This window comes from Stegodyphus dumicola, chromosome 7 (assembly GCF_044657685.1).
Source record: "Stegodyphus dumicola isolate Sdum_Otavi_A_Nest chromosome 7, ASM4465768v1".
NCBI lineage: Eukaryota > Metazoa > Arthropoda > Arachnida > Araneae > Eresidae > Stegodyphus > Stegodyphus dumicola.
Genome location: NC_140774.1, coordinates 121,145,697 through 121,166,594, shown reverse-complemented (window position 1 = coordinate 121,166,594; position 20,898 = coordinate 121,145,697). Strand labels below are relative to the sequence as shown.

Here is a 20,898-nt window from a genome sequence, read left to right as displayed (position 1 = left end):
AAAGTTAACAAGGGCGTATGTCCAGTCCTGCTCAACATGTCAGGCAGTTAATTATATTAATTTCCGCCCGGCCGGGTTTATAAATAGTATTAAATCCGAATTTCCAAATGAAATTATTGGCATCGATTTATTGGGCCCTTTCCCAAAAAGTCAGTTAAATAAAAGTCGCTATCTCCTTGTTATGGTTGATCATTTTAGTAAGTGGACCGAAATTGTTCCCTTAAAACGAGCCTCCGCGAAATTAGTTACTGATTCTATTTTAAATAAATATATTTTAAAATACGGGGCGCCTCTAAAAGTTATATCGGATAATGGTCCTCAATTTGTAAGCGATATATTTGAAGACATGTGCCAAAAACTGGGCATACGTCATTTAAAAATGGTCCCGTATCGGCCGCAATCAAATATAGCGGAACGGGTCAATAGAAATATAGTGAAAATTATCCGTAGTTATGTTAAAAATTTTCATAAAAGCTCGGATAACTATGTCAATGAATTTGCTTTCGCCCTTAGGACCGCAAAACATGATACAACGGGCAAAACTCCTGCTGAGTTATTTTTAGGCAGAAAGATTATAACGCCGTTAGATAAATTATTTTATGTGCAAGAAAGAGCCCCAGAATTTAAAATGGGTGATACAGAAAAACTAATTAAAGAAGCAAAAAAGAATACTGAAGTAGCACAGAGAAAACAAAAACTATATTATGACTTGAAACGACGGGGAGTAACTTATAAAGTAGGGGATGAAGTTTTAAAAATTAAGCATTCACTTTCTTCAGCACCAGAAGATAAAACTGCCAAATTTTTTCCACGATTTGAAGGACCATATGTCATAGAAAAAATAACTCACGCTGTAGTAGTGTTAAAAGCTAGAAATGGTGAAACCTGCTCCGCAAACATTGATCAAATCAAACCCTACTACGATCGTAATAAAATGAAAATTTTCAAAGATATTTTGCAGGATCCGGCACGGCAGACACCGCAGGCATAAGCTCCAGAGGTGGAAAAACGACAAGTACAAGGGCAAGCCATTAAGAGGCAGGAGCGAGTGAAAAGAAAGTTTCCCCGCGGAAAAATTGAAGGTAGCAAGAAAAAGAAGCCGTTCCACCGTCCAGAAATGAGAGCTCACGAACACCCCCAGAATGAAGAAGGGAGAAGGACGACGTATGCAAAGAGAACCAGGAGAAATAACGGCAACTATAACCCGGCTCTAAAACGGAAGATCTAGTCATCCGACAGGACTCTCCGCAGCAAATGTCGCCGAACTGCGGAAGGGCCACCAGCGACGGAGGAAAAGTTACAAGGAAAATTTGAACGGCCAGCAACGAGGTCCAAGCAGGAACACGAAAGAAGTTTCCCGGTTCCGCCAAGACCAGCTGCCATCAAACAACCAAGACCACAGGCAGAAGCGAAAAAGAAGGTATTCAAGGGTGACCGAACTGGAGAAAAAAGAAAGCATCTAGAGGAAGGCACTGAAGGGCCAGCCCGTACAAGAAGGAGGATAAATCAAACAACAATCTGCACGACCTTTCAGGACTGGGCCCAGAAAAGAATGTCCGAATATCACAAAGATAAGTAAAATTTTATGTTACTTTGCAAACTTAAGTTAATCTTTCATTCTTACTGCAAGTGGCAGATTTCAAGAAGTTTTACCTCATGCGAGGTCTACCTTTATCGCCAAAAGGGCGAGAAATGAGTTGTTACCTATTTTGGTATTATGTTTTTCAATTACTCGCGCGTAAAACTAAAGTTGATGTATAATAGCGTTGTGTAAAGACTTAAATATTGTAAAAAGTTATTGTATAAATATTATTTAAAACATTCTGGCAAGAAAGAAGTTTTAGTCTGAAAGACTTTTTGAAATGTATTATTTCAATGTAGAAAGAATTGGCACTTGCTTTGAAAAGAATAGAAGTTAACAATGTACTACTAATGTATGTTTTCAAATGTATAAAATTAACGGCATGTTAATATGTTCTTATATACAATGTGAACTGTTATTTTAAATGTTAAAAAATACCGTGATATGGTAAAAGTGAAAGTAATGTTAAAATTTTTTTTATTCGTGTGACTGTAAAAAGACTAAATCATGGTGAATATGTGTTAAAGGTTGAATGATGTAGTTAGGCTCTCTGACGCTACACTTCAGAGTTAGCCACTTTCAGAATAGTACCTCAGGGTTTAGAGTTGAAATTAGGGTGTGTTACGAGGTCTTGGTATGTTGAATTTTAACACGTTAGTGTTTTGATTGTAGGAGGAAGTGTTGAACACGTAGACAGAAACACATTCGTGTTTGGTGTTCTTTTACAACACATGTCAGAGAGCACGGGGAGAGATAACTAAAATAATTATGAATGAAATAAGAATGTTAAGAGAAATATAATTATACATGTTACTTGCCATTTCATTGTGTAACATTTCATTAAACTAGTTTTCCTTCCAGATCTCTGGAAGGAACCAGATTTGAATAAAAGCTCCTGTTTAGATGCAGTACAGCTGAAAAAAAAATTGTGTGTCTTGGGAGCTGCTATTGTAAAAACAAATTTCTTTCTTTTAAATTTCTAGTTTCTAGCGAAAAATGTTTGTAAAAAATTGGTCTCGCGTTAGATTCTAGAGCTAAAAGTTTTCAACAAGGTCGTTTTAGACCTCAGTTTCAAACTAATTAACTCTGGCGGGAAGTATGTAAGGATCTTAAGTTTTACTAACGTTTATTTTATTTTAAATCTTTACTATCACTTCTTATTTTCTACTTCCGGCCAGAATTATAAGCGTTAAAGTATTTATGCAAAGTTTGTCTGGCGAACGCCAAGTATTTAAGTTGTGGCTTTTTGCCAAGCGAGAGAGAGGAAGCAGTGAGTCGAAGCAGGCCGCTTACCTTAGAAGTTTTACTCAGTTGCTGGTTGCCTTCCAGGCCAGAGGTTTTAATCCTCTTGATAATTTTTAAACGTATTGTAGTGTTCACAGTTCTCTGTATTACATACGGCTTCCTGTTAATATAAGGCCAATCTTCCACGTTTATTATTTTTAAAGTTAAATTAGAGTTTAGTTTTATTTTTATATTTTTACGTTTAGACCACAAGTAGTGGGTCTGTGTATTCCGAAGTACGGAAGTTATTGTAAATAGAGAAAAATAAAGGGTTTTGTATACCCTTCTTGTGTATCCTGTCTACTTCTCACAGTGATTGAACATAGCTTTAGTAAGCTCTCTATTCCGAGTCAGGTCCTTGCATGTTCCCGCCCACCAGCGGCCGAGCGGTAAAGTCGCTGAACACTGGTAGTTCGGACCGAGGTTCGAATCCCGCGAACGGGCTGGCTGCATGGGTGTTTTCGTGGTTTTCCCCATGTGTAACGTGTATACTAGCCAGTTTCCCTTAGAAAGTCCTCCACGAAAGGCATCCCTCCTCTTAGGCAGATAGCCCTAGTGTGCTTTGCCATAATTAAATACACCACACCACACCACCTTGCATGTTCCCGAAGAAAGTAAGACGGAACATTGAACCTGATAAGTGAATATACCTAAAGAACGACAGTATAAGTTCGGAAAGACAGTACGGGCAATTCAAAACTTGGCGTTGTTCCTACTATATTCATCTCGATTTAATAAATACACTGGTTTTCGCTGAGTTTCTGGTTTTTTAAAATTTAGAACTGATCGTTTAGAAATCGCGCGTAAATTTGGCTGGTTATTCATTCAAACATGTCAAAGCACAGGGAGGCTATCTGCCTAAAATGAGGGAATTTCTACATGGAGGACTTAAGGAAATGTGCCTCGTACTCATGTTGCACATGGAGAAAGTAACGAAAGACAACAATGAAGCAATCTCGTTCTGCCGGTGTGGGCTTTGGGACAAATTGCCAGTATTTAACAGTCTTTATCCGCTCTGCCACAAGGTGGAACAGTTTAACATAAGAACCCGGTTATTAGTCTCTAATTTACTAATTGGGTTTTGGAGTATTTAAAATATTGTTATACTCTGAAGCGCAAAAAGCAGAGCTTAAGTTTTGTTAAAGCACTAGTTTTTTAAACTACCAAAATGTAGTGTAAATGAGCGTTTAGCTGCATTTTCTATTATTGTATTCACTTGGTGTCTTGGAATCCAAGGTAAAGACAGGACGATTATCTTCCTGCTTTATTTAGTTGGGAAGATTTAATTGTTGTTCAGATTAAGTAACATTAGATTTATCTTACAAGCTGAGGTGTAAAACAGAGCTTTAGTTTTAAATGTTTGGCTGAGTACCTGACTTAATTAGCTGAGAATTAAGAAGATTTTTAATTTTATGTTATTCAGTTGGAAATCGTTCTGTTACATAATAATAAATCTTCCCATCGGTCAATAACCACTTTACAGAGCCGTTGTGTCCTGAAAATAAGTATGTGTACTTAGTCATCCCACGTATTCTCCAGATTTGTTCTTATGATTGTTTTCCTTTCCCCAAAACTCAACTTGTCTCTCAAATAAAGATTTTTTTTTACTTAGAAGAGACAATACACATCTAACAGGCATGTCAGGGAAAAAAAATCTGAAAGGTTTCAAATTTTAAATTACGTCCAAAGGGGCGTTTTTTGAACTTTTTGTGTGTTACCTTTCTTTATTAAATATCATGTTCTTTGCACTTAAAGCATAAAATTCAGTTCAATAGCAACGTCGCAAGATAATTTTAAAATGAGCCTATCTATAGAATTTCCGATACACAGTTCCGCGCGCGCTGGAGATAAAAAGGTTTTTTTCTCCCGTAGAGTGTTGCCATTGCTCTCTTTGAAATCTTTGAGTTTGTTAATCAAAAATTCGTTAAAGGTTTACGAAATATGAAATCGATAATAAAATAAATTCCAAATTTCAAATTTGGTCTTCCACATGCCCATATTCGTAGGAGGATTACGTCATTCAAAATTCGATGGCTCTATGTATCGTTGTTTTATCACAATGCGAGAAATATACATACATTTATGCAGATTTTTCATTATTTAATTTCTTCAAATATAATGCAGAACTCTAACATTTGGTGGCAACAGTTTGAAAAGTGAAACGGACATTTATAGTGATTCAACGCAAAATCGCAAAACGAAAACAATAGTCCTTCAGGGACAAAGCCCCTTTGGACTAAAAAGGATCTCTACAAGCCTGCTCTTTCATTATTTGTCATACTTGCATTAAGACAGGAATTTGCATAAGTTCTACAACTTACTTTTTTAATACCCTTTGATTACTTAATTGTCATACAATGAATATCTACTAAAGCTTCGAATACTTGAGTTTCGGTAAGTCGGACTTTTCGATGAAGCAGTTATCGGAACTAAGAATTCGTATGTAAGTAAAAGTGAATAACAAAGCACGTATTTCGAAAATTAAATTAATTCAAGGTCGAATTTTTTGTACGTTTATTCGAGGAGCGGAAGTTCTTTCAGTTTTGGGTTATTGACATTTGACTATATTTGGATTGATTCTTTGCTTTTTTCCATAAAAGTGAAAATCTTATACGTGATATACATATTTCATAGCTCAGAGTTTCAAATTAAAATTTAACAAGGTAAATTAAAATTTAAGATTTTGGCATTTTAGGTAATATCGCAGCTTTTAGATCGGGTTACTCAGTGGGATGGCAAATCTATTGCCTTCTGCTGAGCAGATAGCTTGGGAGATGCTTTACTTCTTTATCATTTGGTAAAAACATTTTAGCTCAAATATTTGTCCTTTAGGCTTTGCTTTAAACTTTATTTACAGCTAAAATGTCTAAAAATCTAAAAGTAGTCATTCTAAAAATGCAACTGAAATTTTAAAAGAATTTGCAAGAATACAAAATTTATGGAAATGTAACTGTCGAAAAATCTTAGTATTCTTGTGTTACCACTGAAAACAAATGTAGAAGAGGAATTATAGAAACACATTTAGAAGAAAGGAAGGAAATTAGTAGAAAGAACAATAATGTGAGGAAAAATTCAAAGAAGTTTCGTATTAAGGAGAAAATGCCTGGAAGTTTACACCATACTTTACTAAAGATTTTCGCATAGTGCAGTGCGTCGAATTTCTAGCAAATAAGCCTGTCTAACGGAAAAAATATTAAAAAAATCATCGCATGCGAAAGTGAAGGGTGATAGCTTTTTGATTGAATGATTGTATAAATTTAAATTACATAATGGAAAACCATATCATATCATATTTAAAGAATTACAAGATGTCTCAGCCGAATTAGTTTAAGCTTTAAGAATTTATGTACGAACGTATATGGGTATCATCTAAAGATGATTTCGCTATCGATGAGACCAGTTTTTCCTTACATTCTGAAAATTCAAAATGGATAACCTGTAAAGACGTTCAGTATCATGGTGAAAGTGGCACAATGATAAAATAGTGTAACGTAATGTATGTGATTCAACTTAAATTAAAAATGTTATTTATACATCTTTCTCATTTATGTATCACTGAAGAGTCGGTTATACATTTTTTTTATTTATGTATCTCTGAAGAGCAAAGTGAAAGCCATATTAACTATGCTTTACTGAATTTCTCTTTCAATATGTGCAGTTTTCAAATGCGTCATAGTCTGAGTCACAAAATATTCTCTAGATATATTTACAATTCAAATAAATAAAATCAAATTTTCGAAATTTTATATTAATAAATATACTTCAAATACCTGGAAATATACATATTACGAATGGAATGACTAAATAGCAAATTTTAAAATAATTAGTTGAAGAAATATAATTCAACCATACAATTCAAAAATTAAAATAAAACTCTAAAAGAGAAAAAGTTATTTAAAAATAACAACGATGATTAAAAATATGATATAAAGGAAAATGTTTGAAAGATTAAAGGATGCACCTTTTTTTTTCTCCTCGCGTATTCAATGAAAGCGAAAGTGAAATTGGTTACAATAAATTAAGAATGTCGACAAAGGAATTATTGTATAAGAGAAAATATGCGCACTTTTTTTACTTTGCACCAAGATAAATTTTCCATTTTCTCCGTAAGTTTCTCAGCATATTTTGCAAAATTTGGCAGTTAGGTATAATTTAAGTCTTTGAATCCAAATGCGGAAACTAATTGCATGTCATTATAGTGGTGGACAAAACCACTCCTTTAAGGGAACAGATCGGAACCATACGCTTACGCTGAAGTGAATCAATTCTTTTTTACGATTCACCGCTCACTAACACCTTGATGAATACCCTCGGAACGGGAGTGGATCAAGAGCGGTTTGCAAAGATGCAGAAGAAAAGCAGAAAGAATCGAACAACGAGTGGGATCGGTGGAATCAACTCAATGAAATCGCTCACTCCCTGGATTTTCATTCAACTGTAGTTTTGAGATTCCCTAAAAACACCTTTGTACATAGAACAAATAATAAAATTCTGGATTAAACAAATGCTCAAAAAGTTAAAAAGTAATGAAACCTAACACTTTAAACTTTGTTAAAGATTACATTATTTTATCATATACTTGATATTTTGTTACTGCTACAAAGCTCATATAAAAAACATTATAAATACCAGCACCACAAAAACCCAATGTAAAAATACTTAACTCTAAAAATTTAATAAAATATACCTACCATAATAACAAATCAAGGTTTTCTTTGTGAACATAATTTTAGTTAACGTTCTTAACGAGAGACAGTTCTTTTCTCAGTATATATCTGGCTTGCTTTCGAAAAGATCAGATCGCAGGGTATTGGAGTAGCCGGGGTGCATAATCGTTTCAGAATAAGTTTATCAAGAAGGCATGGATGTTTGTAAATGTATAGTGTAGGTGCGGCATGGCGGCTCTCTAAATATGCGATGAGCCGAAAGTCTTCTCGTGTGGTTAGGTGGAAGAGGAAAGGAGTGGGAGACCCTCGGACCCGTTGCCCTGAGGTGCTCTCCATCAAAAGTGGGGGCGGAACTGAGCTAAATCGCACTTCCACCTGTAAGGTGCTCAAGGTTGTTGCCAACGGCAGACGTATCTTGCGCTCCTTGCCACGAGAAATTTCGTGGGCTTGGTCTGATGTTACTCTTAGAAAAGTGAGCATAAGTAACAACAATAACAACAGACTAAGGCCATGCAACGTGCGATATATTAGCTTTCAGGACTCCCACCGCAAGAAAGGTCATTACTTCTTGGTAAATAATCCTTCGCAAAATATTTGTTTAATTCCAGTATCACAACTGATCTCGAGTCTCCTTGAAGTTTATAGATAGTTTCATTGAACTCCTTTCATACGGAAGAATTCTCAGTAGATGTTACAAATGGATTTGACTGCTATATTTGGGACGTCTGATATTACACACTTCAAGTTTTCATTATTATTATAACTTATAATGTGAAATATATAGTTGTTCTCGATATTTCATATTATAAGGTATTTCTCCCGCCTTCCTAGCGTGCCTTCGTGGTGTAGTGGTTCTGCACGCTGGACCGGTATCCCAGAAGTCCGTGGTTCGATTCCCGGCGAAGGCGTTTGCTCATTTTTCATCTCGACGGCTTTTCCAAGCAACCTAATGTCTCTACAATGGCGTTCAACTAAAAGGGTGTTGGATGACGATTATCCTCACCCAGGATTTGGAGACTGGGTCCCTAAAAATCCCTGTCGCCCTTTAAAAAGGGGGAATATATAAGGTATTTCTCCCGCCTTCCTAGCGTGCCTTCGTGGTATAGTGGTTCTGCACGCTGGGCCTGTATTCCAGAGGTCTGTGGTTCGATTCTCGGCAAAGGCAAATGCTCATTTTTCATCTTGCCTGCGTCCAAAAAATACCTAATGCCTCTGCAACATCATCAGCGAAGCCCTGTTTTATTAAAGAGGAGATCCAGGAAATTTCCTGCGTCAATAGCTGGTTGTTAGAGGTACGCCTAAACCTCTCAGTAGAGTGACAATCCTCTCAGTAGTACACAAGTTAACAACGCTATTTATTTTAACAACCCGATGCGTTTATTTCTGTCCTAATAAGCTTTCATTTGACTTGGCCACTAACCATACTTAAATTCGTATTTTGAAAAGCGAAACAATTTTCTCTCATGACACTTCCTGTTTTATCTCGCCGAAAACTTTTAAAACCTCTGTTGTCTGTTTCATAATATTCCAATCTTGATCTGATAAATCAAACGATTTTTCGCCTTATATAGCAAGGAACGAAATTATAGGTTCTTTGTTTCTTAAAAAAACTTTTTAGCCTAACATAGGTAGAATTCTTAGTAAATAAGTACGTTTTGTTTCAATTTGAGTTTATCTTTCTTTAAATTCTCCTGCATTTCAGCAAGTTTGCGTTAAGTGAATGAGCTTTTTAAAAATAACCACTATCAGTTTAACTACGTCAACAGCTTTCTGTATCCACAACTTAATAGCGTAATACAAAATCAGGTTTAATGGATGCGCAAAGCATGGCAGGTGTGGAAACTTTAAAATAGTAGCAGTTGATTGCGTATCTGAAGCGCTGTCAGTGACTGCTGTTTCTGACTTGGCAAATTAAAATTCGAGCAAACTATGGGAACGAACTTTCTAAATTCCACGTCTTCAAGTATAATAAATAGATGATAATCTTTGCATACTATTTTTAAAAGCTGTGTGTCCAATGATCTTCTCATATTTAATGTGATAGGCTTTCTTGGACAGACTTTCAAATCTTGGACAGAGGTCTTTAGCTGAGTTGGACGTTGAAGAAGAAGCCATAACTAATACTTGAGATTGATGAAAAAGAATTTCCCTAACTTCTGCTGCGGTTTCATCATCAGTTGACAGCGGCGTTGGGTGGCTTCACGAATACGCGCCGAGTGTGCTGGTCATTACAGCACGAAGGCGTGCTAAGAAGGCGGGAGAAATACCTTATACCATAACTATATTTATACCTATATCTATGATTATATCTAGATATCCCTCTCCCTCTTTGTACCTACACCTCTCTCTCTCTATGCAGTCAAAAGTCGTTAATTCGGACACCCATAATCCGGAATGATCTATAATCCAAACCTCAAAACTACAAACTTTCTGCGCATGCGTCGCGTAGACGCATGCGCTAATACCTTTAAGACTGCGATTACGCGTGTGCTCATGCGCATAATACATTTACGCATGCGCGTTTAATGTATAACGGACGGTATAAGCTAAGCTAAAATTATCTAATTCAGTTAATGTTGCAGATTGCGTTGTTCCTTAATCTTCGAATTGGATCCGGCTTATTATTTTTTGCAGACTGTTAGAGAAATTTTATAAAAGTAAGCTTGGACTTTCAATTATGTCAAATAGAATTTCCGGTATATATTTACTAATATGTAAAAGATCTACAAAGCGGAAGTATGTTTCGAAGTTCAATAAACAAAAAGTGGAATTACTGCAAAAAATGGATAAAGGCATCCTTTGTTTCTCTAACCATTCCGAAATCTGTTTATCAATTTCACGCTGCTCTGCGGCGGGGGGTGGGGGAAATGGGGGAAAGAAACGCCGCGGCGCGCAATGAATAGAAGTTGATCTGTCAGCACTATCCTTATCTTCAGGGCAGATGCTTTTATTTTATTTGGCTTATAATTCCTTACTAAATGTAGTATTTCATCTCGATATACTCCGTCTTTGATATGATTTAAATCAAATTCCTCGTCATTATAATTCGCTTCCGATAGCGAAGAAAGTGACACAGAGGTTATTGCAAACGAAAAAATTTCGATTGACAAATTAGTCGGTATTCTCGACACAGCAATTATAGGACTTGAACAGCGGAACTTCGTAACTGAAGAAGAAATTATGTCTGTTTATAGAATTAAAAAGAAAGTATTATCATATAAAACGAAGCAACTTAAACAACTTACATTGAAAGAAATGTTTAATAAAGTAAACAAATAAATATTAAGCTTTTTTTCTTTGTAAATTTTGATACCGTTTAGATCATAATTGTTCTTTATTTCATAAATTACGGTTTCATATTTTTAATTTTATAATTTCTGCATGCCATCTTACCAGATTTAAAGTGATGATCTATAATCCGGAAAAATCGATAATCCGGAATCGCCGAAGTTCCGAAGAGTCCGGATTAATGACTTTTGACTGTATATATATATTATATATTAATAGTAGGTAGAAACATTGCAGCGATCTTGCTAAAAAGTTACAGCTCCTGGTTACTTTTTAGAAAGATCGCTGCAATGTTTCTACCTACTATTATTTCATATCTTTTTGCAGCATTATGCGCAAAAAATTAAGACCAAATAGGTCTTACGTCTCATTACTTGTTAACTTTACAATTTCTGTTTCAATTATATTATATATATCTCTCGATATATATCTATATATATTATCTCTCTCTCTATATATATATTACATATGTATTGTAAATTCATTTGTCTTGTTTGAATAAATTGCATATGAGTTTTATTTCTTGAAATTATTTTTTAAAATAATTTTGAAAGTGTTAGACAACATTTACAACTATAAAGGAATTTGTATTTAAAATAAATCATATAGGCGTTATAGATAGCATATGATACAGTACTTGTGTTCGTATACTGTGGCCTCGTGAGATTAAAAAAATAACTTTGACACTCAATGCAGAAAACTTTACCAATAGGTGAAATTCTCGTCGCGTACGACGTAAGATTAAAATAATAATAAAAATAATAAACTGTACAAAATATCAAAGTGTAATATCCTTGAAACAAAATACGCAATGCTTTATAAAAAACGCATCATTATCTACGCTAAAGTGGTGGAACATTCCTCTTTTTTTTACCTTGGTAAAGTATAAAAACTTTTTTCTTTTTGTTCAAACTCATCCCTGAAAAATAAAATTACCTTTCCGAGAACTTCAAGTCACGCATCCGAAACCAATACGAAATATGCGTATTGTCAGCATCTTCTTTTTTCCTTAGTTTAACTCTTTGATTTCACCCACAGACGGCGCTGTAAGGTATGGTGTTCGTCAACCTGACGGACTGAGTCTGGCCTTAGCTGTGTGAAAGAGCAGACGGCATGGTTGTTACAGAAATCAAGGTAAGACGCTTTGTTTTATTGAGGTAGTGTTTTTATGGAAATTTTGAATTGTTTAGTTATGGGTTAGAGAGCTTTGCAAACAACTTATTGTCTTAACAAAATAAAAATCGGAATCAGATGTTTTAATGCAAATAGAGAATTTTATTTTACCGTTTACTCGTCAATGTTCTAAATTGAATATATTCGTGAAAATATTATAATTAACTACTTAAAGACTTTTATTAAGCATGCAGTTATTTTAATTACTTCAGAGAATTGCTTGCAACTCAATGGAAACGATTTTTTAAATAATTTTTCCCAGAAAAATCTGAATATTTTTTAAAAGTAATTAACTGGTAATTATTAAATTGCATTCTAGAGCAACATAAAAATCTCAATAATAAAAATATTATGTGGCAAAAAGTAATTTTTCTCTGACAGGAACTGGTTGCATAATTAACACATAACTTTCTTTCTCTCCTAGTAATTAAATTCTTTATCAAATCAAAAAGCAGAATGCATTAAAATTCGCGAATTTCAAATCTTAACTAAATTCGGCATTAACTGGTTGACTTAATTTTTCTCCTTATGTGTAGTACAGATAAAGAGTAATATGTTTTTCGGTATTAGAAATTAGAAATTTTAAATGAAATTTTATTCTACTTTTCAAATGTTTATTAATTATGACTTTAAAAGTAATAAGAGTTCTAACATTAGTCTTACTATTTTTTAAACCAGAAATGTTGCATGGGATTTTTATTGTAATTTTTAAATAACACATAAAGATTTGATTAAACATACTTCGTTATATTATTAATATATTTGAATACGGATTTAATGATTTTCATTCGATTTTAATAATTTGGGTAAAGCTCATAGAAAAGAAGAATAGCAATTCATTAATCATCATGTCTTTGGTTTATAATAACTAGCAGACGTTTGGCTACTGGAAAATGCACATGAATGCATTTAAAACCCACACGATTTGCCCAATGTTTCTGTTGCGTGTATCATAAGATCTTTGACTTCCATGCTACCCTATAAATAGCTTGATCGCAAAATGATTCGGCGAACCACGCGATGTTTAATATATCTTTGGAATTTAATCAGTCTTTAGCAACGTAGCAAAGCGAGCTATTTAAAAATGTAACAAAAAACACTTTTTTAGAGGTTTAAAATTTATTCCATTTTTAAACAACTTAAATAATTATTTACCTGCTTAATTTCGTAAAAAGAACTAACTCGTATTCGAGTTACATTTCCATGCAGACAGCCTGCTCACTGAGAATCAAGTCAGAGTCAAACTACCAGTACTCAGGGTCTTATCCATAAGTAACAAAATATAGCTCTTACGTATGTATTGCGTATACCGTGGAAAATCATTTGACTCTTTTTCTAGGGATAATCCGTTGACGGCATCTATTATTATATTAACATTTATCTAATTTTTTTATGAATTCATTATTTTCTTTCGAATATCTGATTTGAAAATTAAATCTAAAATAAAAAAAATTCGCTGTACAGGTTTTGGTGTTTTGCGATGTATTAGAATATCCTGGATTAACAGCTGCGAAATGACAGAGTTATCTATGTAAGCTTCATCCCAGTTTAGATTATTTATATTCTAGAAATTCAATATGCATATTAAGGAATATTTTGAGAAATTTCAAAGCACTAGATGCAGGAATGATGATATTGCTGATAATAGTGTAGCCCTGATTATTATAATGGTTTCCGCTGCTAGCTGCCATATTGTTTAGCAAGCGTTCGAATCTTGAAGAAGGCTTGGGTATTTGTAAATGTATATTGTTTGTGCAGTATGGGAGCATTTAAAATATCGGCTAGTCAAGTCCTGACGTGAGATTTGGTGACAGAAAAAGTAGTGCATGACTCTTGGATTCGTCCTACGAGGCCTTCTGAACCAAAATTGAGAGGAAAATCCCCCATTCTTGCGAGTGTAAAATCGCACGCCACAGTGGGATTCTTGAGCAACATTCTCAGTGATGGGATGGCTAAATATCCGATGCATTCTAAACTATTAAATTTCTGGACACTTAAATAATAACACGAAACTTAACACTTTATTTAATATTTAAATACATTAACACGAAAAACATTATGATAATGATGATGATAAACTCATAGAAAATAAAACTGGCTGAAAGAATGTGTTGCTCATTTTTATGAGCTAAGTATAAAATTTAGATTTGTTTCCGTGCGCATTTAAAGTATATAGTTACAAGATAAAACAGATCTATTTAGAATATAAATTTTAGAACTATCAAAGAAGTAAGTGAAATAGTTATGTTTCTAGTTTATTGATGAACTATACATGAAAAATAATTTACGTATGTGATTTAAAGTAGAGCAATAAAAATATCCTACAAAGCCACTTTGCCGGTGGTAAAACAGTGGACGAGATATCGGGGAAACTGAGTAAAATAACCAATTCAAAATCCCAGTTGAACAATGGGGTATACCAATGGTGAAGATGCCTCTCAACGGTATCGCCGTGCTTAAAGATTAGTTCGTTTTCTGAGTCTTATGTAAACTGGTTAGATCGTTAACCTCGTCCTATTTACATGACTTTTTTTAATTCTATAGTAAGATACGCTCTTTTTTACTTTTGTGAATTAGTATTGTTAGTTTTATTATTTTTTATTTTTAAAGTAAGTGTTGGTAAGGATTATTTTCCCTTTTTTGATAGCTGTTGCCATGTTTATTTTTCTGCTAACTTGTTTACACCGAATTGATAAAGATAAGCGTTATTCATGTAAAAAGTCTGCACTTTTTGTTTTGTATGTATGCAATTATAAAAACCCATAATACTTAAAACTTTGTATTAAAATGAACTAGGGAGACAAAATTTACTTGAAAGTTACATTACCATTCAAATGTTAATTTATTGTTATTAAGTCAAAAGCCTAACAGTTTGAGGCTTCTTAATACTTATGACAAATATACTAAATTACACTGAATTCATACAGACATAAAAATATGACTTCTTTTTTTTTTATATATGAAACGTTTGGATGATTACTCATCTTTCATCTATTCCATAATTTACATGAAAATTACTGATTAACTTACCTGGATATACTTTTTAACATAACTGAAGATTGCACATTTAACAAGATACTGACACATTTAACATAAACTTGAGATAAACTGCTTTATTTTCGATTTCATGTCATAAAAAGATATCCTCAAGCTAATCTCCTACATACACACATACATACAGATTACGGCTCAAGACAAAAACAGCTGAATACCGTTATTGGTCCTGTTATCTCTTAATTAGGTAGGAGAATCATTTTTATTTCATAGAAAATAATATCTTTAGTATTGGGCTTTTACATTTAGGAATAATAAAAGTTTTATTTTTAAATTAAAAAATGAAAGTTTCTTATGTTGATACGCTGTGAAATAAAAATATTGAACAGCGATCACGAAATAATTTTTAATAGTGTTTGAACTTTCCTTTTTACGGAAGGATCATGAAATTTTCTAAATTATTCGAACCTATTCTTTATTAGGGAAATAATCAAGATAAAAATATGATTGATCGTTGAACGTTAGCTTTTATTACGAGAGGTAATAGTTAGATACAAATTTTAATTTATAAAAAATATAATTTCTAATAAAATTTTAAGCAGATTTCCCAAATTTTTATAAGTTGGAAGATAGTTTTTTTAACTATCTTCCAACTTATAAAAATTTATAAGTTGGAAGATAGTTAAAAAGGGCTAAGTATTATAAGGTATTTTCTCCGGCCTTCCAGCATGCCTTTGTGGCTTAACGATAGCCCACTCGGCACGTATTCGAGAGGCCTGGGTTCGAGACTTGCTCATTTTTCTTGTCTCCTGCTTCATAATAACCTAATGACCTTACAGCGGCTCTAAACCAATAGGTGGCAGACAATAATTTGTCACCACTAAGATCAGGCAATTGAGTCCCGTCATACCCGGTCGCCGTTTAAAAAGGGGAGTATATAAGGTATTTTCTCTTCCCGTTCCTGCAGGTCTTCATGGTGTAATGGCAGCACACTTAACGTGTATTCGTGAGGTCCAGGTTCGAGTCGGGCGAGGAAATTGCTCTTTTTCATGTTTCCTCCTTCAAAATAACCTAATGACTGTACAAACTATCATTAAAATTCCTTACAAATATTCTCTGCAAATAATGAAACAATTGGCCAAATTACAAATTATTCATTCCATTTGGGCTATAAATTGTTATCGCATAATGCAGAAAGTACAAAGAAAATTAAGTTACAAACGTGTTATTGTTGTGACGTATCTCACTTGTATGAGAATAATATCAAAGTAAATTCGCGAAACTCATCGCGGCAAAGAGTACAAGATTGAGCCTGTCGTTGGCAAGTCTTGAGTGCCATACAGGTGACAGTGTGGTTTTGCTCAGTTTCCTTCCCCCCAATTTTGATGGAGAACGCCCTGGGGAAACCGGATCCGAGAATTTCCCACCCCTTTTTCACTAACACCAACTTCTCGAGAGGACTTTCAGGTCGCTAAATATTTAGATTGCTCTCATGCCGCACAGACACTATACATTTATAAACATCCATGCTTTCTCCGGGATTCGAACCGGGCCCTTCGGTACGGCAGTCAGGGTCGCTAACCACTATCTCGGTTCACTTAAAGAAAATTAATTCCAGAAATTGTTTTAAACTTTGAGATTCAAGTTGTCCTAAATTATTAATTTTATACGAAATTTTTTTTTGGAAAATTTTGAGAATCTGAAAAGTAAGAAAAAGTTAAGCTAAAAAGAGCTGTTTCAATATTGAAAAAATCGCAGCGAAAGCACGCAAAATGGAAATAAAGATTATTGGGTTGTTTTACTTTTGATTTTTTGATTTGATTTGAAATTTATTTTCAATTTTTTAATTTAATTATACTGAAAAACAAATATCTTGTTACCAATATTATTTAATGATATTTTTATTAAAAAGGTCTTTTTTAACAGTATTATCAAATAGTATTTTCACAAGGATAAAAGATCTACTTATTTAGCTGCTGAATGAAGTCGAATGTTTATGCGCAGAAATGACTCATCAGCGGCGGAGCGGTTAAAATCGTTGAACACTGGTATTTCATTAGGAAAACTAGCTGAAAACGGGAATTGGGTTATTTGTGTACAATAAAAAAAGTAGGACTTTCTGCTATCGTCAAGCGATGCTTTTGTGAGGGAATTCCCAAACCGGCGAAGGAAGTATTTGCATGAGAGTTTTCTTGATTTTCCACATAGCCATAGACCCATCAATGACTGGCATGCATGTAAACTTTGAGGTAAAGAGTGATAAAGACTCCTAACCTCATCCTACGATACATTCTACATTCCTCAACTGTTGCTCCAGATCTGCTACATTTTGGAATGCCCGAATCTTGCCGCTTTCCGATACGTGTCCGATAGGTGAAAGGTCTGATGATTTAAGATTTAAGTGTTTACTTATGTTAAAGATTTTCTGTATTCTAATAACAAATAGAGACCTAAACAAGGAGAAGAACATCCAGTAAAATTAAGTATCTTGCAGTTCGCTGTGGTACATACTAGTTAATGAATGAAGAGTTCTGACCCCCATTTGTACAGAAACACGTATTTTGTTTTCATTTTCATACTCATTTTCTCTTATGCAGTTTTCAGAAATTAGGCTATATTTTTAGTGTAAGCATGTGGCTTCCAGATTTGATCGCAAAACCAGATTTGATCACAGTGCCATCAAATCTTCATTCAGCTTCGGTAAATGCTCTTTGCATATCTTATAGAAAATTCTATATTATTCTCTTTAAGGCGAAATAGATTGCATAAATCTGTATTATTTGAAACTAAAGTTCTGAAGCAGAAGTGGAGGTATGCACTTAAGTTCTCTAGGAAACGGCAGTTTAAACTGAGAGTTCTTTGAAATGGAATCTATATGCATACGGGGATACTTCAGAAAATGGGAGACCATAGTTCAAAACGAAACGTTTATAGGGCTAAAATCCAGCAGAATTTTACAGTACATTGCATGAGATTTTAGTGATCATGTTTAGTATAGTACATGAGATTTTAGTGAATGGAGAGAAGTACAACATTCTTTGATATACTAAGTTTTCGTAAAGGACATGATAAGCACGCAAGATGATCGAACTTTAAAAAGATAAAAAATATCAACTGATTAATTAAAGAATTATAGTTCAGGAACTAGAATCGAGAAAACCAGTTCAGCTACACTGAATGTCAGAATAAAAAGGCGACAAGTTTTAGAAGCACCGGGCGGCAAAGCGCCTAGCACCGGCTTCAATCTATTGTGATATTTTATGAAGGGCTAGAAACAAGAGTAAGTTCGTCAAGCAATATGCAAGAAAAAAATCACGAGTTAAAGCGCTTTTACTACCATAAGTATTTTGAATGAAGCTGTGTATTAGAAAAAAAAAAGAAGTTTACATGCAGTTGGTGATTTCTTGATGCAACGTTATTGAAACGAAGATTTGATGATAAAGATGAAAAATTTCTACTGCGAATAACTTATAAAACCTGAATTAAAAATTCTGACCAGGACTGAAATCGTTGTTAGTGCAATGGAGTTTATTTTCTCCGCGACCCCCAAAATCTCAACATGCTCAACCGTTGGTTACGTAAATGATGATCTCTGCTTAAGATTATCAAGGCATCATTGCGAAAAATGTGAAATGTGAAAAAGTATAACGCAAAACCTGTAAGTGGTTCCAAAAAATGGGAAAAACATTGCATAGAAACGACCTAAAATGCTTGAGGATTAGGAATTAGCTTCGAAGGACACCTGTAAAAGGACTAACTATAAAATCACCAGATTTCAAATTCTTCCCAAATTAAAACAGCCCTCACGTGAACAATGATTTAACTCCATGAAAGAAGTTTAAGAAGGTTTTTTTCAGCAGTTACCAAGCTATTCAAAGATTGAAGTAATTAATATCCTGGCAAATCTTCCAAAACAATGAATCAAGACTGTCACTGGAAAGCAAAGGGTTTGCACAGAAAGAATGTAAGCAGGAACTGCCTGAAATAAAATTAACTTGAGAAAAAAATCAGAGAGCGTTACTTTTAAATTGCCCTCGTATTGTACATTTTATGCTATCTCAATTTGCAGAAGACATTTTGAAATCGATTAAATTGATGCATGCGTAATATAATTTAAGAAATCAAACTTGTAATTAGTAAAGAAACGCATCATTGCATTCTTTCTATTTAAAAATGCAATTGTATGTCGAAAATTAAGCTACTGTTGACAGCAAGTCGCATTAAATGGGCCAAGCAGCTGCGAGGTCGCGAGCAGCAGTTAAGATATCATAGAGCCGCATGCGCAATTTGGCCAAGCCTGCTTTATACTTTTGTATGCAGTAAACTTGCAGAATGACCGAAGATAGCACTTATTGGCCTTGAAAATTTAATCATTTGGACATTAGGTGTGGAGGCATTTGCATACAAAATTTTGATATGATCGGATTGCTTTCTAACGATGTTTCTTCCTTTTCTACAAAAGCTTGAATGTAATTTGAAAATCGATGTGACGTATCATTTCTCCTTTCAATAGTATCTATCACCTTTTCAGTTCTATGCGATTGTGGTTAGGTTAGTATTGCATTTGGTTACACCTTGAAATAAAATTTCAGCACCTTTTTTGAAGCAATTATAATTGGTGTTTGATATCACTCAACTACATGAATATCTTTCAAAATTCATCGAAGGGAGTGGGATTAAATATTGTAATTTCATATTTTATTTTAAAATCTTTCAGCCTTCTTCTGAATTTTCATTTAGAATGTAATCGAACTGTTTTTAATGAAGCTGGTGCTGAATTTGAACAGTTTGGTTGCGAAAAACGGAATTTTAAGAAATCATAATTTTGTCAAAAGAGCAATTTTTTTGTTAAATTCTAGACGTTTTTCTGAATTTTTCTCAAGAGTGGCGATTTTAAAATTTAAAGAATGAAAACATTTAGGAATCGAAAATTTAGATTTCTTGTGACGGCATTTTTCAGCACTATCGCTACTTAAAATATGTATTACAAAATGACCCTTATTAATTATAATTGTCGCTAATAATAATTTTTGTTGTAACAGGTTTTTATAATTTTCATAAAAAAAACTTTAGGAAGGATAACGCAAGAAATTGCATTTTTAGAGAAAGTTAACAAGTGCTCTGAAACAATGATATTCAGGTTTCATAATTCCTAACAAATAAAAGGTTTTCTGGAGAGAATGTTGATAAAGGTTTTTTTTGCTACTTGCAATCACGTGATACCGGCGCTATTTTGTGATGACTTCAGAAGCATAATAGAATATATAATATAACTCTATTACCCATTCTCTAGAACCAACAGTAATCATATATCACTGATGATGGAGTTCCGTAGATAAGAGTTTTCTGACATTTTATTCTTTTGTTATGAATGTATTTTTACACGTAAAGTGTTTCTGAACACATGCCACTGGGAAAAACTAAAAAGATTTCATACACATTGTATACTGGGATATACCAATATAAGTTTGGAAAAAGAAGTTAACATACATTATTGTTGCATTTTACTTTACTAACGGACATTGAATAAAGAGGTGCTTAATAGGTTCATAATGCAGGTTTGTACATACAAGGAAAAACTCATTATACCTTGAGTGCCCTTAACCATCTAAATGATCAAACTCAGCAAAAACTCCTTTACAGTTAATGCTGTGAAGTTTAGCATCGCAGAAAATCCCTCTATGAGGTAGTTTCTACAGTTGCAGTGCAAGCTTTAACAGGATAAATTGCACTTGATAACACGGCAAAAATGGAGTATATTTTGTAGAAAGATTTCTTCTGAAAATTTTAGAACAAAATTCAGTGCAAATATAACACCATCTTCAAAAGAATCGTCTTTTGCTTGAGATAAAATACTATAAACTATTTTGTTTTCATATATTCTGTTTTCATGTTCCTTGGTCTGAAAGG

General features: G+C 33.9%; 1 long non-coding RNA gene across 1 annotated transcript in view; it reads right to left on the bottom strand.

Moving 5' to 3' along the window:
• Nucleotides 1-15,103, bottom strand: part of LOC146996329 (uncharacterized) — a 110,277-nt gene extending 95,174 nt beyond the window's left edge. The window contains exon 1 of the long non-coding RNA XR_015042188.1: nt 15,025-15,103. This is a non-coding gene — a long non-coding RNA (uncharacterized LOC146996329). The remainder of the gene's footprint in view (nt 1-15,024) is intronic.
• Nucleotides 15,104-20,898: the final 5,795 nt, after the last annotated feature.